Here is a 21093-nt window from a genome sequence, read left to right as displayed (position 1 = left end):
ATACATTAGCAAAAATACCCGACAGGCCTCTCAAACACTGAACTGTCACTAGCCCAAGGTTCCTGAAAAAATATATAACTATAATAATTAAAAAAGCACAGAGCAAGGTGAGAGAACAGTGGGGCAAATTTTATGTCATAAAGTAGTACTTCCGTGACAAGGAAAACTTGTCTTGCCTCCTGAGACTCCGTTAAGAGAGGCCCCTTTGAGAACAAGAGCGTGAACTGCTGATGGGAATGGACAAGCAGAATCAAGGCTAAAGGAGCTCCAATCCATACTTCATTTTAAGAATCAGACCTTATTCCTTATAACCAGAATGGCATTTATGTTACCATCGTAAGGAATTTTGCTGCTAAGCTGTTGAATGAAATCTCTCAAGGGGACGATTACCTCTGGGACTTCTTGTCACTTTTAAGATCACTTCTGAAGTATCTAAACACTATTTTATCAAGTGAAGTATTATGAAGATCCTCCCAACACCCTCTTTCACCGTTCCTGCACCCCCAGTTCTGTCTGAGGTATGCTTTTCCTCCCTGCAGAAGATCCTAGCTGAGAGGCCCTAGACTTTAACAACTGTCAATATGGCGACACCCCCAAATATCTCCCTCTGGTTCCAATCATTCCCAAACAGTCCCGACTCACACACATAACTGGCTACTTGCTCCAGCTGGGTGAGGAATGAAGCTGCCAACTCACAGTGGACATGGCCCCAGAATTTTTTTTATTCTTTATTGATTTTTAGAAAGAGATAGAAACATTGATAAGAGAGAACATCGATTGGCCGCCTCCTGCATGCCCCCCACTGGGGATCAGGCCCACATCCTGGGCATGTGCCCTGACTAGGAATCAAACCAATGACCCCTTGGTGCATGGGTCAACACTCAACCATTGAACCACGCTGGCCAGGTGGCCCTAGAATTCTTTCCCTCCAAACTTGCATCTCCCCAGGACTTCTGTCTCAGTACAGGGTCCACTTTCCACAAACTTTCTCAAGTCCAAAACTAACAATTCATTCCTCATTTTTCTTGCCCACTCCACTAATGCCAAGGAGGGTTGGCTCTGCTTCTAAATATATGCCAAATCCATCTAGTTTTCTCCTTCTCCACCAACAACACCCTGGTATGTGCCACCCTTGTGCCTCATCCACTCACCTGCAAGGAACTTCCACTGATCTTCCTGCTTTCCCTCTTGCTCCTCAGCAATCCATTTCCTCAATGGTAACCATGACAACTGGAGTGGCAATTAAAAAGTGCAAACAAATCTTGTTCCACCAGCGATTCTCCTAAGGTTTCCTAACACCCATAATGAACATCCATTTTTATTTATTAATTTGTTTTTGTTACAGAAGTTTTTCATTTTTCCCCCATTGACACCTTCCTCTCTTCCCCCCACCCCCCGCCCCATCCCCAGCTTTGTTGTCTATGTTCATTGGTCATGCATACATGCCTGTAAGTTCTGTGATTTATCTCTTCGCCCACAAACCACCTCTCCCCCCCCGAGGCTTGTCAGTCTGTACCCCACCTCTGGGTTAATTTTGTTCAGCAGTTTGTTTAGTTCATTATATTCCACAAATAAGTGAGATCATGTGATATTTGTCTTTCTCTGCTTGGCTTGTTTCGCTTAGCATAATACTCTCCAGGTCCTCCCATGCCATCTCAAAGGATAAGAGATCTTTCTTTCTTACAGTTGCACAGTATTCCATTGTGTACATGTACCACAGCTTTTTATCCACTCATGTACTGATGGACACTTGGGTTGTTTCCAGGTCTTAGCTTGAACATCCAAGTTTTGAGTGCTGCTTTCCAAAGTCCTACACAACCGAACTCTTACCCACCCCTGGAACCGCTCTCCTCTTCCTCACCACACACCATCCAAAGTTGAGCCTATCCATGCTCTATCACACGACCTTATCTGAATTCTCTTGCCACTTACCATTTAGCACTTAGCACTACATGCTACTTTTCTTATTTGTTGTGATATAATTATTATGATCTGACTTTCCCACTTGAAATGTATGCTCTGTGAGAAGTGGGAGCCTGTCCTGCTTGCCAGTACACAGCCAATGCCTAAGAGTCTCCCACACTGTATGCGCTCAATAAATATCTATTTAAGGAGCATGAGGGATACAGGTTATTTCTCCTTGTCACATTCCTGACACTTTTCAAGAAGAGTGGTCAGTGTGTTATGTCAATAACAGGAACACAGTTCCCAATCAGATATTCATTGAGATGCCCGCTAGTCCTTGATGACCCCATGTATAGGAAGAGATACTTCAGAGGAGCCATTTGTTTACACAGATGCTTGTCTATGAGGAATTTTTGTTTGAGATGAACCACCAATCATGTATTTTGGGCAAGGAAATTACACAGTGACTGTGGGTTCCAACCCTCAAAATACTTGCTAGCTTAGTAAAATAAAACCAAGACACTATTTGCAGAAAGCTATAGCTGCATTATTTTGCAATAACATTTAAATAGGTGGGTTCTATTGCTTTGTAATTATTTTCTATAATATTCCAGCATGGGGGCTCCTTTGGTGACCTTTGGGGGGAAAAAAGGAGTGGGGGACACACACTAGATAATATATATTATCCACTGGGCCCAGCTATGCAGGTCACCTCTGAGTGACCTTGGCCAGTTTCTTAACCTTTCCATGCCTTGGTGTACTCATTTCTAAATGGGAATAAGATCAGAACTTGCTCTGATGTTGAGAAGATAAAGTGATATAAGCAAAGCAATTATACCAGTGCCTGGGATGCAGGAAGTACTGTAATCAGTTGAGCCTTGATTATAAAGTATTACTAGGCTATTACCAGTGGTTTATAAAATGTTTCTTATTATAAAATATTGGAAAATCTTTATTGAACTCCCATTGTCACTGCTATATTACAAGGGGCTGTTAAATGACTCCCACTAGTGAGCTGGTCCCTGTCCTTTTTCAGAGCCAAACAAGGGTGACTACTGCGGGCAGGTGGAGCAACTCAGGAAGCTTTACACTCTGCACTGTCCACACCTGGGGAACTGGCCTGGGTTCAGAGAAGTGAGAAGTGGATCCAAATCCATAAAGCCTTCATAAACCATGCATCTGGGTAAAAAATATTAGCTGTAGGTGTATCTGACCATTTAAGATTTGCTTAAGAAAACAAGTTGCTTTATAAATTTTCTGCCATAAAGATGAACTTCAACAAAAAAGTAAGAGTCATGGTTAGAATATATACAAGACACTTAACATTATAATCCCAGAACAATGTTAGACCATCATAACTCACTTTTTAATTATTGCTATTATTATGACATTCCAGAAGAAACTTCTAAGACCTTTACATAGACCTTGTTATACCTGGATTATAAAATAATCTTAGAAGACCATAACACAGTAAATAAAATAGAAAGTTATGAAAACATTGTAATAAGCTTCATAGAAAATGTGGCAATGGAATGATAAAGTTAGCATATAGCAATGCCTCAAATTAAGTTAAGAAGGAGGGAATACCAGAAAAATAGAAACAAATCATAGTTACTTGGGAGAAAAGAACTAGACCTGCAGACAAAAAGATGCTTGGTTCTGTGATGATATTTTAGAATGAGCACTAATGTAGGAACATGTGGTCATGCATATGCTTCAGTGAAGCTGTTTCTGCTACTTTGGCACCTACTGTGTGCCCAGCCGCTGGATCTCCTACCTGCTACTCACAGCCAAGAACACAGGTGTCAGCAAGACACAGGTGTGTGTTCAGGGATGACTAATAAGAAAGCTGGCGACTATTCACACTGTTCTATGAAAGACATGCATATGTGCATGTGTGTGTATTTGTGTGTGCATGCACGCATGCAAGCTCACATGTGCTTATAGCACCAAGTTAGTGAAAGACCATTTCTTTTAAAGGTACTGCAGAGCTTGGATCTTCCCCTATTCAGTGGATCCTTCAGCAGCTGTCAGTTAATTTACCAGAAATTCATAATTAAGCCACAAAGCTGGATTTTAGTACATTGCTTTAGACATTTATTTCATTGATTTTTAAGCCTGCCCTAGTGACTTCCATGAGTCTCAATAACAGTGCTATCTGTGTCTATATCATCTATATCTATGTCTATAAACATACCTATCTATAGATCTACATCAATATCTGTATCTCTTTATGCCTACATCTATATCTAGAAATCTATATCTATCTATATTTATACCTACCTATCTATTCAATTGATCCAGAAATGTGCTCCCTGCTCCTTAAAAACACATCAATAATAAACATGTACACACCAGGAAACTAATTTACAGGAAGTATGACTACAGGGTTCTGAGCTTGGCTCAGCCCATGCCCTGGCAGTCATGCTGTGCTGTGTAATTCTTATGTGAAATAGTATGTGCTCCTTGAAGATGGTACTGTTAAACTCCCACTGAGACACTGACAGTCGGTGCAACTGCTCAGCTGAAGAAATGTGAAATGCCAAGAAGGAACCAACAGCCGACCCCGGGGTTGGGGAGGCCTGTGTGGATCTTGGTCTACATACTATTTGATGACTTCTGCCTTCCTTTTCAGTTCTCTGCACAACTCACAGACAATCAGCTTGTAGAAAGAGACTTTGGAAGGATCGTGCACTCTCTCCTGTCTTTGATACACAATGAATGTTGTTCACTCATATGGAAAACAACAAAGACCATTCAGGAGAGCAACAGAGTGAATGGCCTCAGCTAGACAAGATGGGGACAGTCTATAATGGCCACAGCAAATCTAATGATTTAATTACCAAAAAAAAAAAAAAAAATCATGGAATAAAAATCTTAAAATTAAATGTAGCACAATCAGAAGGCTGGAGGAGCACATTTTTATCACCCTGTTTAAGGGCCATTAAAGAAGTTATGTTTTACAAAATTTCAGTTGGAATCACTTCATTAAATAGCACATGTGTATTAGGCACTTATTGTGTGTCAGTGTTAAGTACGGAGAAGATGAACTCAGTCAAATCAAGGGCCTTGCTGTATGAAGAGGAAAGACTGTGTGTACACAACAAATCCAATCTTAAATCACCCTTGACGAGGCATATGAGGGAGTGTGGAGACACAGACAAGTGTGACTTAATAGGTCTGGTCATTGAGAGAAGAGAAAGGTCCACAGAGATGACATGTGAGCTGACAACCGGTGAACTAGCAACTATCCACCCACTGGACAATATGGGGAAAATCATACCAAATACACTAAACTGTGGCTGGGGGTAGACCAGAACACTCCCAGTCCTTTCTCTAGTAGGCAATCTCATTATCTTCCAGTTCTGTGACAAAATTAGAAATAAAGTTTTGTCACTGTTGAAAAATCCCAAAAGACCCATCCATCCATCCTCCCCAAACCCATCATAAAACAACTAATTACTGACAGCTTTCTGTGCCGTAGGCCCTTCTCTATGCCTGGAGATGGTGCAATGATCAAAATGGCAAAAATCCCTGCTGTCATGGAGAGTGCGCGGGGGAGGGCAGAAATTCCACAAACAGTGATAAAGGTGAAGCAATGCCATGTGTTGTCCTGAAACCACATGGAGAAAGTTCTTCAAGGAGGTGGGAGAGATCCACTGTCCTGTATGCATGCTGCTGATTCTGACCGTCAAGTACAATGACAACTGAGCCTCAACTGCTCGATTTATCAACATGGTGGTGATGGGTGACCTTGTCAAGTCAGTACTGATAGATTAACTGGGTATTCAAAGTGGGTTTGAGAGAAAATTGAAACACAGGAATTAAGGATAACACATATAAACAAACACTTTTATGGAGTCTTTCTGCAAAGAGGAGAGAAGTGGGTTATAGATGGAGAGAAAAGTGGGGTCAACAGGTCATTTATAAAGATGGTAGACGTTCACATTCCTATTGGAAAGATCCAGTAGAGAAGAGAAAATAAAAAATGATGATGCACAGCCAAGAAGGAAAGAACTGTTTAAGAAAGAGGTATCAGTGTAGGTGTCTAAGTTGGAGTTCTGGCATCAACTAAAATTAGTCAGAGCTTCCACCAGATGGGATGTATGATTGGCCAGCTGGGGTAGGTGCCTCATCTTCAAGCCATCCCTGTAGCAAGGAGGTGGTCTGCTATGGAAGGAAGAGGAAGAGTTCTCAGAAGGTGTATGACATCTGAGCTGTAAGCTGGGCAGTCACCACCACCACCACCCCAAAAAAATCTGAGCTATAGTAAGTAACTTAGATGCACCCACCAAACTCCTCCCACTGGAAATGTAAGATCTGTTCACTATTCTTAGATACAGTTAGTTCAAAACATGGTGGCACAGACTCCCCCGAATGTCCCAACCATCTTCCCAACTTTCACTTTTTCTGCTTTTATTTAACCAATAGTGGTAACTATCCAAACTTGAAGCAATGCAAATGAAATAAAATGACTGATCCCTTTGTGGCCTATGAGGCTAAAAGAGACACAAATGCACATGAAAATCACACAAAAAGCCCCAGCAGATAAAACATGAACTGACTGGCTGCCCTGCAGCTATAAAAGCCTAACCAGTACTCTGACCTAGAGAGCACGATGTAGGAAAACCCCTAGTCCCCGGAAACCCAAAAATCCAAACACAAGGTCACTGTTACGCCCTTCAGAAAGTTCTGCCAAGAAAGATCTTTTGCGCAGTTTAATCAAGGGGGCAATTTCCTTCCAAGCACACGTAAATCTTCAGCTCGAAGTAATTAACCCCACACATAGCGGGCCCTCTAATGGGTGTGTGAGAATGAACAGACACATATGCCATTCCCAGCCTAACACAAATGAAGGAAACTAAATGGATTCTAAACTTGCCCACACATCTGTGATTTACAAATATTTATAGTATTCATAAGGCCAGCAACCTTCAGGACAATAACTTTGCAGCCACTCACTAAAATAAATATGTGTGTGTGTGTGGGGGGGGGGGGGTGGATCCCATACACACAAGGAAAGAAGGGAAGAGAGTAAGGTCTTGGGAAACCTTCCAGATGAGAATTCCGGTGCATCCTAATGCAGAGAATGGACGCAGACAGTCCTCCGGTCAGTGGACTTGCCTCATGCAAAGGGAATGCACATAACACAACAGATCAGATCTGCATGGGCCCTTCCAGGTCACCTCACAGAGATTTTCCATCAAGCAGACTAGACAATAGGGCAGGAATAAGAAGCAGAGTCCATGGCTTTAGCATTTCCGACATTATCAAGAATGACAGGCTAAACCTTTATCCCACAATACAACCACACAGCGTGTGTAAGCAAGTAATGTACCCTTATCCACAATATGCATAGAAATAAAGAGCAAATGCCACAAAATGAAATTCTTATCAGCACAATGTCATCAACTAAAACACCACCAAGGCAGTCAGCCACTTTTTCACATGTAATCCCTGTCTCCGGAAACTCAGTCTGTTTCTCGTTGTCTATTCCCAATCTCAGATGACATCCTCTCCTTTTTCTTATTTTACAGCCAAGAAATCTAGAAAACCAAGTAAAGTACAGACGGAGAACTGAGTTATAGCTCAATCTGTCCAAACCCAGATGGATTTTCAACTCAGAAAGAGAAATCTAGCAAATTCTCTATAATTTGGAACCATTACGTCAGAAACGTCATAACCAGTTAATATTTTAAGTGAATGCTCTAAATGCAACAAACAAGGACATCAATCTACACATCACATATATTTGACCAGTGTTGCCTGGTCTTCTGGACACACCATATACCATTTAATGCAAACACCGAACTTTAGGTATAAAAATAAAATAAGAGAAAAAACACTGTGATAATGACTTATTAATGTTCAACATAACAGGTTAAGTACTATTAAATCAAATACATTATGCGACTCTCTATGGAGCATGCCTGCAAGACCTTCCCCCCAGGTGCATTTTCCTTGCCTCTTCTTTTTCATTAGCTCCAAAAACCCCTTCTTTTGCCTCTGTAACTTGCTAAATAAACTTTCTGTAATTAAAAAAATTATATATATATATAATTTATATATATGTATTATATATACATATATAATTAAAGATACAGGTAAAGGCTATAAATATCTCAAAATGTAGAAGTTAACCTTTCTCTTTCCCTAACCAAAAGAGAAATAAAAGAATGAAAAAGTTTCCGTTGTCTGGCCATAAACTTGGTCTCTGTTTGTAGAACAAAGCAATGTGCAACTGAGATCTTACAGTCATACAAATATCTTAATTGTCTGAATATCCTCATTAAATTTAAATTAAGGATTGAGTTTTGTCAGTGAGGAAGAACAGAGGCAGAATAAAATTGTAAATCACAAAAATCAGTATCTATTTTTATATAACTGAACTGTTTTTTCTGAATTAAAGAACTGAGTATATTTAATAAGATTGGAAGAGAGTGAAAAAAATTATTTTTCTAAACACTTGATATAATTATAAAGAAAAATTTGGCAACACTACAATAATCTTTAAATTTAGAGAGATAAAGCTAAGCAAATTAAATGTAGAAACATACAACAAAGAATGAATATTCTTAGAAATAAAGTCTGTTAAAATCTGTAATAAAATTCTGAATCTAATCTCAATAGCTCAGCAAGTATAAAATAAAACAAACATTTCTCTCACACGTCTCTCTCTCTCTCTCTCTCTCACACACACACACACACACACCACACACACACTTTCTCAAAGTAATGGCTAATAATTACATAGAAAAATAAATCAAATAACATAATGAGTAAACATATAAAAAAGAAGGCATACAATAAATTGACAGAATAATTAATGGTGATACTCAGTGAGGTTTTAGCAAAGCAAACTCTCTAGCACAGTATTGGTGAAATATAAATATCTATAACACTTTCCAAAGCCAATTAGCAATCTCATTAAAACTTCTTAGGTTTGAAATAGTAAATCAACTACAGCTATTCTAATACAATGAATAAACCATCAACTAAAAGAAAGCTTTACAGTAACAGTTGCTATTGTTTATAAAACATCTACTTCATGCACCAAATTTCTGCTTTTCACAAAGCAGAAGATAGTGTGACCTACTAAAAGCTAATAAACAGTACTGGAAATAGGTATAAGACATCCGTGCTTCTCAGGATTGTTTCATCATTGTCTACTATTTTTCTTAACTGGAAATGATATATACATCCACCAAAAAAATAAAAAAGGTAGTAAGTCACATAATAGTACCTTCACATGATAGATTAATATGATGTATTAAATGAGGGTCATTAACAAATTTCAATAATATGATATAGTATTATCATATATGTATAATATACAAGTATATGTTACAACAAATATAAAAGCAGTATATAAAATATCATGCCTAGTATTAATTCAAACCCATGAATTACTAACCAAAAATATACTATAGCCCTGGTCAGTGCGGCTCAGTTGGTTAGGTGCCATCCTATGCACCAAAAAGGTGACAGTTCCATTCCCAGCCAAGGCTCATGCCCAGGTGCTGGATGAATATCCAGTAGGGGGCATGCTGGAGGCATCTGGTCAATATTTCACTCTCACATTGACATTTCTCTCTCTCCCCCTCTCCTTCCTTCTCTCTCTAAAAATCATTTTAAAAAAATTACACATATATATAAAATATATATAATAATAAATATATATTTTTATATATACATATATAAAAAATAAAAGGCTACATTAAATACCAACAGCAGTTTCCTTTGGTGAAGAAATTAAGGATGAATTTTGCCCTTCTTTTATACATAGGGTGAAGCAAAAGTAAGTTTACCAATCTTCGAGTGGAAAATAATGCAATAATTAATAAATAATAATACAAGAATAAACTGTTTTGCACTCACCACTGTAAACCAACTTTTGCGCCACCCTATATTTTCTATAATGAGCATTTATTATTCGCTATTTTAAGCCTTCTTTTTTTATTCTTTCAGATTGCACACTTTAAAATTAAAAATTTTAGATAGTGAAGATAAGGCTCATGAAGTGCCAACATCCTAAACTGAAGAATAATCTATTTACAAGTTGGTATATGTTGATACATGTTCTGGTAGACTTTATAACACATGACTGTGGGTAGAGATTATATGTTTGCATGTTTGTGTGTATTTTTAAGATAAATAGGATTATATTAAATATTATTCTGCTATTTTTTCCAGTTAATAAGGTACCACATAAAGCTTTATTTTTATATCATTGCCATTAAAGTGAAGAACATGTTTCCATAACTCATGGAACAAGTACATAGGGACCAGTCACTCTTGAAAAAGGCATTTTCTGCCCGGACGGTGTGGCTCAGTGGTTGAGCGTTGACCCATGCACCAAGAGGTCACTGGTTCAATTCCAACAGGGGCAGCATATGCCCAGGTTGTGGGCCAAATTCCTAGTGGGGAGCATGCAGGAAGCGGCCAATCGATGTTCTCTCGCATCGATGTTTCTATCTCTCTCTCCCTTTTTCTCTCTCTAAAATCAATAAAGGAAAAAAACATTTTAAAAAGAGAAAGGCATTTTCTCCAAAAGTTCTGCTACATCAGGCTCATGGACTTGCTACAATTATTTATTTATATGAATGAATGAATGAATGAATGAATGAATGAATGAATGAACAGAGTAGTTCCCTGCTTAAATTCCATAAAAAAATACAAATTAATTAGTATTTCTTTGCCCATTTTTCTAGATAAAAACCTGTCAAATGGGCCTTATGATGTCAGAGTACCCTTTGGGAAGAAGTTAAATAAATAAATCATCTTTTTGATGTATGTGGCAAAGGCTGTCCCCATGTTATTTCATGATTTAAGTTTGTCAATCCCGCCCAACCTTGACTCTTGTAAACATACTTATCATAATAGAGCGAGATTTGATACCAGAACACTTCCGTGCAACATAATTATGAGATAGCCCCAAATAATTGCATGTTTGTCCTAATATGTATAAGTAGCAATATGTATAGAGGTGCCAAATAAAACTGCAATCAGGTGGACAGCACACTGTGGGCCAGAGGTGCTGTTTCAACGGCACCCTGTTAGACTTTTGGGTTTCCTGAGTGAGAGGTTAGCCCAAAACAGTTTTGCCATGAAGACGTGTGTCTCTGAAAACTTGCCCATTCACTGCCACTTTTAACAGCAGAGATAAATGAAGCTCATTAGCTGTCACAGTATCTGAGCCTAAAGAATTGGTGGTCCGTCACTTCCCCGATGTCTGACTTACCGAGGAGGAAAAGGCTGGAGCGTTCCTTGGATCATGTATCCCACTAAGGATCCACAGTCATCTGCTCACTCAAGCCCAGCTCTCACACAACACTGCGAAAAAGAAAAGACAAAAATGACCCTGTTTTTTAAAAGATGTTGTGGCTACTGCTTATCAATTCTAGAAAGTTCTATTAGTGCCATGCACAACCACATGGAGCTGCTTTAGCAATGTAAGACTTAAAACAGTGACACAGGATAACTTAAAAATGACAAACAGGATAGTCCTAGCTTAAATGATATCCTTGCACCAATGGATTTCTTTCTTCAGACAAGGAGAAATAAAAATTCAAAAGCTATTAACCTATGAAAACAAATCTCAGAAAACAATAGAAAGGGCTATCATTTCAAACCCATTTGAATTACTTTAAGCAGTTTAAACATCAGAGTCAGATTGATAGTGTGAATTTACCCATTTTATGATGGCTTTCTCATGCCTTTTGTGAGGGGGAATACAGTAAGATAAGTAATACATTTTTTAAATAAGAGATTAAAGGCTGAAGATTTAGAATAAACTAACACCAAAAATTTGAGTTTGTATTTTTATTTACACATTAACTTATTTGGAGCACAATATGACACTTTATAGGAAAAAAAATTATAAAGCATAAAAATGACTCACTTTACTAAAACCAAGCCAAGACGTCCAATCGCCCCATCCAACTTAACGTACAAAATCCTGAAAACTTGATGTTGTAATGACAGAAAGTCTACCACAAAGCACCAGCTTCGGTAGAAACATATGTTCCAGTACCTGGGTTACTTCCCACTTCTCATTCATAAAGAAAATGTGTCCATGTGCTGTGTTTTTTTGTTTGTTTGTTTGTTTTGTTTTAATGTTTTTATTGATATTTTAGAGAGAGAGGAAGGGAAAGAGAGATAGAAACATGAATATGAGAGAGAAACATCTATCAGCTGCCCCCCACTGGAGATCGAGCCTGCAACCTGGGCATATGCCCTGATCGGGAATGGAACCAGGACCTCTCTGTCCATTGGATGACACTCAATCCACTGAGCCACACCGGCCGGGCAGAACGGTGTCCATATCACTTCAGGATTTCAAATACTGCACTTCAGGGCTCATACTTTCTCTGCTGTCCTTCTTCACACAGTTTCTTTCTACGCTCCATGCTCTGCAGCTTCTGGCTGCCATAGACCCGGAGCATGCTGATGTTGCCTCTCCGAACACACACACTTAGGCAGCAGCTGAGAATAATGGCAAGAAAAGGAGAACTTCCTGGAACATTCTGGAATGTTCTGGCTATTCCTCTATTTAATATTTCCCATATCATCTCCCTCGGTAATTATCTAAAAGCCATCTGCCTGCAGAAAAGAAACTGAATGACAGCATCTGGCAATTTGTAAAATTTTGTATCTGCTAAAGGGCAATTTTGAAGTCCCCCGGTTCAGAGGTCAGAAGGGAGTGGCTAGGTCACACCATCTCTGTGAGAGGCTCCTGCCCCGGAGGTGCCTTTGGCAAGGGAGTGATCCAAAGCATTGCATTCAGAATTGCCCAAGAAGGTACCCACAGCCCAGGTGCCACTGAAACACTGCAGGGTCCGGATCCTGACACGGTCCCTGCAGAGCCTTTGCAAGTTCATGACATCATCCTTTGGAAAGGAGAAGGCGCAGATGCAAATCCTTGAGTCCAAAAGAGGAGTGAGGGAGCTCTCCCCAAGGTAAGGAGGCATCCTCCACCCAAGAAACATTCCTAGAAGCAGCCAATTCGTCCTTACAACACCAATAATATCTCTTTTGGGTGTGGCAGCAAGTACGTTGAGACTTCTTTATTAAACAGCATCTTCGAATATTCCAACGTTCTCTCTAGAGCCCTAAAATCTATTTTCTAATTAGTACTAAAACTTCCTTGTATTTGTGTGCATCTTAATCAAAATTTAAGTAATAAAGTTGGACAGATCCATTGGTTGCTGCCATGAATACCTGGAGATTTCTATTGGTTCCCATGTGACAGAATTAAATTAAAAACTGAGGGCTGATAATTAGATCTGGAGGCTGAGTTTTCCTATCTTCCCCTTCGAGGTCATAAATTAGGCGATGAGGCCCCTTAGCTAGGACATCCAAGAGTCAGGCCTGCAGAGGACGGCCATCCTCTTTAACGGCAACAGCGACAGAGGCCAAAGAGGATGTTGTAAGAATTCAGAATCCTTGATGCAACCAGACAATAAATACTGCAGGAAGAGAACATCCCTGCTGAATCCAGGCACTTCCTTGGAGAAGGCAACGCTCAAGTGCAGGACGCCTAGCGCAGAACTCACACAGCTCAGGGACAACACGACTTCCTTTGGAATCTGAACTCCAAACCAAATCCCAGTTCCAACAACAGGATTCGGTCTAACACACGCTGAAAGGTTTACTATGCCAGCATTTATATCAATAATTAAAAAGACATTTTACCACTCAGGGGCATGAAGGCCAGCGAACAGCATCAGGACCTTCTGCTCCATTAGGTCAACCCTTGCCCCGGTAAAGTTCCACCTTCTAGAGGCACATACATTAGTCAGTACGACATCCACAGGTATGAGCAGAAACCACAGCAACTATGCAGTGACCTTGAATAGGAGCTAAGTTAAAGTCACAGACAATGGCCCCTTCAAATCTAAAGGCCAAGCTAGCCCATCCTCCTCGGTGAAGTCATACATCAGCTGATGTATAAATCACAAATCCCTGACACATTTTCTAGAAAATGGAGTAGATACAGAAATGGCAAAGCCTCAGAAGCTGGCCTCAGACTGGAGGGTGAAATATTTTAAGGTGGATATTTAACTATCCATTAAATAAGAAATGTCTCCATTTGACTCAATTCCATGTTATTCTTATTTTTTTCTCTTTTAGCTTAGCATCACCTTTAGTAGAAATGACCTCAGAAGTCCTCTGCACCAAAATTCTCAGTTACAACCTTGTCCCCAAAAGCCTGCCCCAGACAAACACCCGTGCAGAATTAGCCCCCAGAAGTACCCTACAGCCACCTCCACAGACTCTTAAAATTGTGTCTAAACCAAAATGCATGAATAAAATGTAAACATCAGTCACAATGCACTAAGTGCTCCTCAACCCAGGCCCCTCTGCACAAACGCGACCTACACGCGGCCCATGATATTTAGAATGAGAAAAAAAGTGGATTTAAACATTCTCCTACAGATCAAAGGTTAGCTGAGTAGTAGCCATTATCCTTCAGATACATTAGAGAAATTACAATTTTAGTCCAGTGTTAAGAGTTCAATTTAGAAACCAGCCACAGTAAAATAACAGGAAATAAAATAAAAATGGATGAGACCACCTGGAATCATTAAAGACATTTGGTGGACAAGTGGAAGAAACCCCACCAGTATAGACTCAGGAAACCTATAAGCTGTTGGACTAGGGTTTCCCAACTTTCAAGAATTTTACCAGTGACCACGAAGTTTGAGAGACATCTAGTCCTCAGTTTCCCACCCCAGGGCCATTCTAGGCAGGAAGAAGACAAAGCAAGAACCGAGTGTGTTCCTGGTAGCTCACACCAGGCACTGTCTGATCCATGTGCTACACAATTCAGTAAAGCTCTGAAATTGGAGGAAAAGGAGGTTACTTCCAAGTGGAAGAGCCAAGAAAAGTTTCCTGAAAGTAGAGAAACGTGATCTGGGCTTTGAGGTATGGGTAGGATATTACAGTTGATGAAGATTAATTGAGTGGGGTGCATTACAAGTGAAGCAAATGGCAGATCAAACAGGAAGACCTGAGAATTCTCAGACAGAAGAAAGAGCCAATCTGGCCAAAGCCATGCTGAGACAGAGCATGAATGTCTGGTAGTACCCTTGGGATAGGGTTAATGAATGCAAACCCCAACCTTGGGCCATATAGGAGAGTGGACTGAACTGGGACAGGTGAAGCAAAGCAACTCTTCTACGGTGGAAAGTCAGGACTGGAGCGCAGCAACAATCATAGGTGGAGAGTTGGCCTCGTGCTCAAGTTTGTGGAGGAAAACAAGAAAGCAAACTGAATGGGTTCCAAGTGGGAGGCTGAGGGGCAGGGAGGGGCCACATCAGGACTGAGTGGACCAGCAAGGCAAGCCTGACACAGGCTCCAACACATGGCCAGTGGGAAGAAGGCTTACAGAAGCTGCTTCATGACAAAGCAAGTGATCACAGAACAGTAACACAAGAAAGAGATGAGGCTGCACCCAAAGGAAGAGGGGTCATGGAAGTCTCAGTGGAGGCCAGGACCATAGTGTTTTGGTGGGGATCAATGTGGAGCTCTGCAGAGGCCAGACAAGGGGGGTAGAAACTGGGGGCCTGAAGCTCCACAGAACTTTAGATTTTAAAATTCTTTTTTTTTAAAGACTATAAATCATAGCCCATATTTGCAAAACATTAATTGTATAGAAACAGTCTAGAAACTGAGCCTGTACTAAATGAGAATGAATGTCTTTGAACCTAAGATAATACTGCAAACAATGAGAATCAGAATTTTCTTACTAGGAATTAAAATACAAAATAAAACAGGATATTAGTGGTGTTTGCTCACCCATTCAATGCCCCTGCCTCCGTCGGGAGGAAGTGTCTGGAGAATCCACTACTCAGAGGTAGATGAGGGTGGAGGCCATCTGTTTACTCTCTGTGTACATACTGCTCCCCTTTCAGACACTGTCCCTACCTTGGCTCTTTCTGCATTGTCGCCTTGGACTGTCTCTGTTGTTCCCTTCAAATATATGTGCCGCACTGGATGGTGCTTGAAGAAATCACAGTCTTCAAAGATGCTGTCTGAAAGAAGGTGGGCATAATGCCACAGCTACATGGAAGGGCTCTGGATAATAATTAGTAACCAGCTAATTATTTCTGTACAAATAATGTCACACATTGGTCAAGATCATTTAACAAAGAATCTCTTTGATAATCCCTTGTGTACATTTAAAAAGGACAAGTGCCAGATGTCACAATTTCCCTTCTTTGAATCTGCGACTATCTTGGAGACCAGCCCCAGTGATGGCTGGGGTTTCGTGGACAGTGCGTCCTCACAGGGAGCACAAGTCTTCACATTTGGGTCATTTAATGATGCAATCTTTGGGCTCTGAAACCAGCAGAGGCAAATACTACCTGCCTTAACAGAAGAGCAGGTACTTCTGAAAGTTATAGCCAAAGAGGATGATGCACCAGGAGGAGAAATACTCTTCCTGCTTGGAGCCTTCACACTCAGATCCACCCCAGACCCCTCTCTCCATCAGCCAGTTGTCACTGTGAAATGTGAAGCCTTAGAACAATTAAACAGACCAGAGACCTAGAGAAAAGAAAGACAGAAACTGGGGGCTTTATTTCTCAGTGCTGACTAATCCTAACAACATTTGGGAAGACAGAAACCCATTGTTTTCCATTCAGAATTCGTGTAGATCACCCTTTGTTGAGCATATAAAGCTGGATGGAATTGTGGACCTTGGAATCAATATATTGCCTCAGTAACAGGGACAGAGCTGGAGTGAAATATTCCCCAGTCCTTTCCTCCCACATCAGACATGGAGAATGTTCTAAGCTGCTAGGAGGCATGGGAGAAGAGGGAAAGAAAGAGAGGGGCAAAATGACTTCTTTATTAAAGCAAATAAGTTGCCCAAAAAACAGCAACTATTCAAAATGAGCAATTTCTAAAATCAGCTCTCTGGGGACACCCAAGGTCTCTGCAGAGTGACTACCTCTTTCTTATTTGTGCCACCATGTGCCTAATTGTCCAAGGCTTTTCATGGGGGCAATTTTGAAGCCCTTGTACAAGTGGTCAATTTGCATGGGCAATTGGGCCCTCGGCTTCCATTCTGATAGCTAAATGGATCCATCCTTTGCAGATGACATTCTCAGTACCCAGCCAGAGAAGGCTTTTTGAAAAACATGGTCTCTCAATTCCTACTTAAGAACACATTAGACCAGATTTTATCTGTAAGCATATGCTTGCCCACACAAGAGAGTCAAGATTTTTATTCTAGATCTAAATTCAATATTCTAAGACCAAGATTTAACTCTTAAAAAATTATATAACTACTACTGTAACTTACCGTTTGTTAAAGCAGGAAGGGTTGGATTTACATATCCGCCTTTTGGTCATTACATAGGAAGGGGGAAAATATGGGCCACTGATCAAACCCACAAATGGCACCAAAACCTTCCCAGAATGAAGCTGAACTATGACAAAGGTCGGCTGCAAGAGCACCAAGGAGAATGTAAGCTTACTGATCCCTGGAAAGGTGGCTGACTATAAAATTCATGGAGTGTTTGTGAAATGGCAATGGGTTAAATCACCCAGAAAAATATTTTCCTAAAAAGGACAGACAGCATTTCTTTAGAAGTTTCTAGCTACAAAGGATGCTCTCTCCAGCTCGGTATAGAGACATGAAAAGATGTTCTCCTTTAACTCTTTAAGGGCAATCAGGTTAGTACAAACACACCAGCCAATTTAGTATGCACATGGAGCTGTGTCAGATCTGGGTTTTCCATGACTTAATTCATTTTATGTGCCTAGATGTTAACGTTGCTGGTTGACATGGTGTACAGTGATCTGGACCAAGGAAACTGTGTTGGACTTAGAAGTCAAAATATAGTGGGTTATTTTTTTGCCTTAAATCCAGCAAATATTCTGAAGTTATTTCAGATCATTAATCTTTCTGAAGACATGAAGAATAAAAGTCTTTTAAATGCTGCTAAACTCAGTCCCGGTGACCTGTTGGGTCGTCCATTGTCAAAGGTGGGCACCGAGGCCTAGAGAAGGAAGATGCATCCCATTTTTGCGTTACAGCGTGCAGGCGAAGGAGCCGTTCCCCCCAAGCATCTGTTTCCTGCTTCTAAACTACAGAAGCCTTAGCCCTGACGGTGTGGCATAACGAGAAATCTCATGTTGTTCTATTTGTCATCCTCTCAATACAAATTAGTGATAAAAATAAGAAATAGGCTACTACTCATTGAACCAGCTGGTGTATTACCTTCCTATAAACACTGCTGTGTTTAGAGTGTTTACATGCATGGGGAATAAAAAGTCTCCTTTTTTTTACTTTTGGCAATGAGTCATGTCATCCATTTCAGCACAAACTGTACTGAAACATCCTCCCTATGAAGAACCGGCACAGCTTCCCTAATGTTTAAAAACAACCACGGCAGCTGCCTTGGATTAGTCACGAGGCCCGTCTGCCCATCCTGCAGCCTCCATCCAGGAGACATCTGATCAAATCTGACTTGCTAAACAAAACCAGAAGGCGGGGCATGTCCTGATGCAAACCTACTGGAGAAGGGAACTCTCCTTTGTATGAGTCAGAGATCCCTCGTTCGTTTTCTTTGTTACACACACCCTTCAAAATTTCAGCCCAGGAGCCTAACACTACCTGCATCCTTCTCCCCACCCTTCATGAACACCATGGATGTAAAACATCACACCTGGGAGAGGAATGTTGGATGATCTTAGGAAATTTCTGAACTTGCTGATTATTAAAGGAGCCACAGCTCATCACTCACCACCACAGTCAATAAAATCCCACTCCTCTGAATTAACTGGAAAGAAAGCAAGACCAGTTTGGAATGCACCATATTTTACAAAATAGCATTTCATGATTTTCCACTGACAAGCTCTGCCGGCAAATGTGATAATGCAGGTCAAGTGCACAGGGCGATGCCTGATGAGATGAACCACCAAAGGGTGTCTGCCCTGCCCCTTCTCCCCACCAACAGTGGGGCTGGATTTGTGTTTCCTTTTTATAAACTGTCAGGAAGACAAATGTCCACTTTGTTGGACGAACAGTATTAAATGGGTTTGTTTTTTCCCTTTGGTTTTATAAGCTGTATGAAGTTTATTTATGACTCTGAATCCAGAACTCCGTATTTCTCACCCTTTAGACTTTTATTGGCTTGACCTCATCACTCAAGTGGTTCAAAGAAGGTCCCTGTATTCCCGTTGGCTCTCTGAAGTCCTCAGTGTCCCCCTGTGATGTTGTCACCTCTCCCCTGGGACCAGGACACTGAGGCCCACCTCTGGTTTTCTCTGTTGTTTATTGGCTGGCCTTCCCTGTCAAGAACAGTCATTCATGTCATATTCAACTCTGAATCCCCGAGGCCAGGCCAAGTAAACAAGCATGTTCAAGAAAGACATTGGATGGGGTTTCACTGACTTCGGTGTCTACATAACTGTTCACAGACCGGGGCCCAACCCAAATGTCATCTTCAAGACAGACTCTTCTAATTTGAGATCACATTGCCTAATCTGACATCAGTCACAATCACTCAGAAAAATAAAGCAAACTACACCTGGAGGAACTGGATGCTGCCCCCTCTTCCTGTAGGTCTCGAACGCGCCCGGCCCTCAGCAGGTGCCCAGGCAGGGCTGGCAGATGGCAGCTGTGCTGTGCTGGAGAGAAACCCCCGAGAAGGGAACATCTCGACTTCCTGGCTGGAGGTGCCAGGCTTGTCTTGATCCCATCTTCGCTCAAAATACAGTTCTCTTTCCACATCCCTTCAGAAAGTTCCCATGCCTCATAAGAAGTTTTCTGATGCTACTCAAACAGGTTTGGGCCCCCCCTTTTTTTTTTTTTTTTTTTTTTTTTTTTTTTTTTATCCTCACCCGAGGATATTTTTTCATTTTTTGTACAGATAGAATGGGAGGGAGAAAGAGGAAGGGAGAGAGAGTGAGAAACATCGACGTGAAGGGACACATCGAGTGGCTGCCACCCGCACGACCAACCGGGGCCGGGGACAAACTGCAACCGAAGTACGTGCCGTTAGCGGGAACCGAACCCGGGTCTCTCCGGACCGCAGGCTGACGCTCTAACCGCTGAGCCAAACTGGCCAGGGCTGGGCCCCCCTTTTTAACATCCTCCTCAAACTCTTGTAAAATCCAAACTTACTGCAGACTCCACTGGGCAAACATAACCAAGTCTCCCCCTCTTCTTGCTTGTTAAGCTGACGGGCAGATATAAGGATTCTTCTTCAGACTCTGTGGGGAAGCTGTGTCCACTTGAGAGGTCAACCTTATGGCCAACGGTGATTGGTCAGAAAAAAGACTTATCCTTTAGATATATAAACATTACCTTTGTAAATATGTCTACACTAATAACTAACTCCCTTAGTCAACCAGTTTTTCATAGGTATCAGGTCCCTAGTTTCTGACTGACGGTGTTGCCTTGACCTAGAGTGTTTCCCTGGAGCAATCCTGCAGCTTCTGGTTAAAACAGTTTTACTGCCTGGGCTTCTGTTCTCTCTGTAACCATGGGTTTCAGGCACCTTCACACCTGCAGTGTCCTGAAAGCACTTGACCCTGGGCTGGCTGCCTGCTCCCCGCCCCCTCCCTACGCACACCTGTGTCCCCTGCTCCCCAGGTGGCTGCAAGAAACAGACACGTTTAAAGGAGCTCCTTTGTCATGGCCCCGTTTTCTATTTCACACGTGGCTTTAGGAAACATGCATGTGCCCTGGACAAAATGAACATGAAATTATGATGAGGTTTATACCAAATTAAACACTTAGGAGCATTTTAAGTAATTAAACACCAGAAAGTCATTTTGTTCTTGAAGGCCCTTTATGACTGACTCCAGAATGTGCATTTTAGTCTCAAGACGATTAGGTTTTTTACTCGGTTAAATCCCTCTTATTGTTCTCATCAACCACTTTTGTAGGCCTGTAGAAATTATGCTACTTCACGAAAGCAATAAGCCTAATAATTAAATCCAGAGCCTTAAGAAAGACCTGTATAACTCCAGTGTCAAAGACAGAACAGTGACGCAGAAAATAAACTCAAATGACGACAGCTCTCAGACCCACCCTTGCTTGGGTAGGTTTCTCTCAAACTATATGGACTCAAGTGCACTCGTCACATCCAGCCTCTTACCCGTGTCCCCTCTCAGACCAGCAGACCCTGCGGCTCAGCAGAGGGTGAAAGTCAAATCGCCTCTCTCTCC

At 41.1% G+C, this 21093-nt stretch overlaps 1 protein-coding gene across 1 annotated transcript in view; it reads right to left on the bottom strand.

The window, feature by feature from the left end:
- Positions 1 to 21093, bottom strand: part of SEMA5A (semaphorin 5A) — a 428940-nt gene that overhangs the window by 316962 nt on the left and 90885 nt on the right. The window contains exon 2 of the mRNA XM_036280207.1: positions 11147 to 11238. The gene's annotated coding sequence lies outside the window, so the exon portion shown is untranslated. The remainder of the gene's footprint in view (positions 1 to 11146; positions 11239 to 21093) is intronic.

The sequence above is a fragment of the Molossus molossus genome, unplaced genomic scaffold, assembly GCF_014108415.1.
Source record: "Molossus molossus isolate mMolMol1 unplaced genomic scaffold, mMolMol1.p scaffold_m16_p_3, whole genome shotgun sequence".
NCBI lineage: Eukaryota > Metazoa > Chordata > Mammalia > Chiroptera > Molossidae > Molossus > Molossus molossus.
Note: the sequence above shows the minus strand (reverse complement) of the source record. Positions and strands in the feature narration are given on the sequence as shown.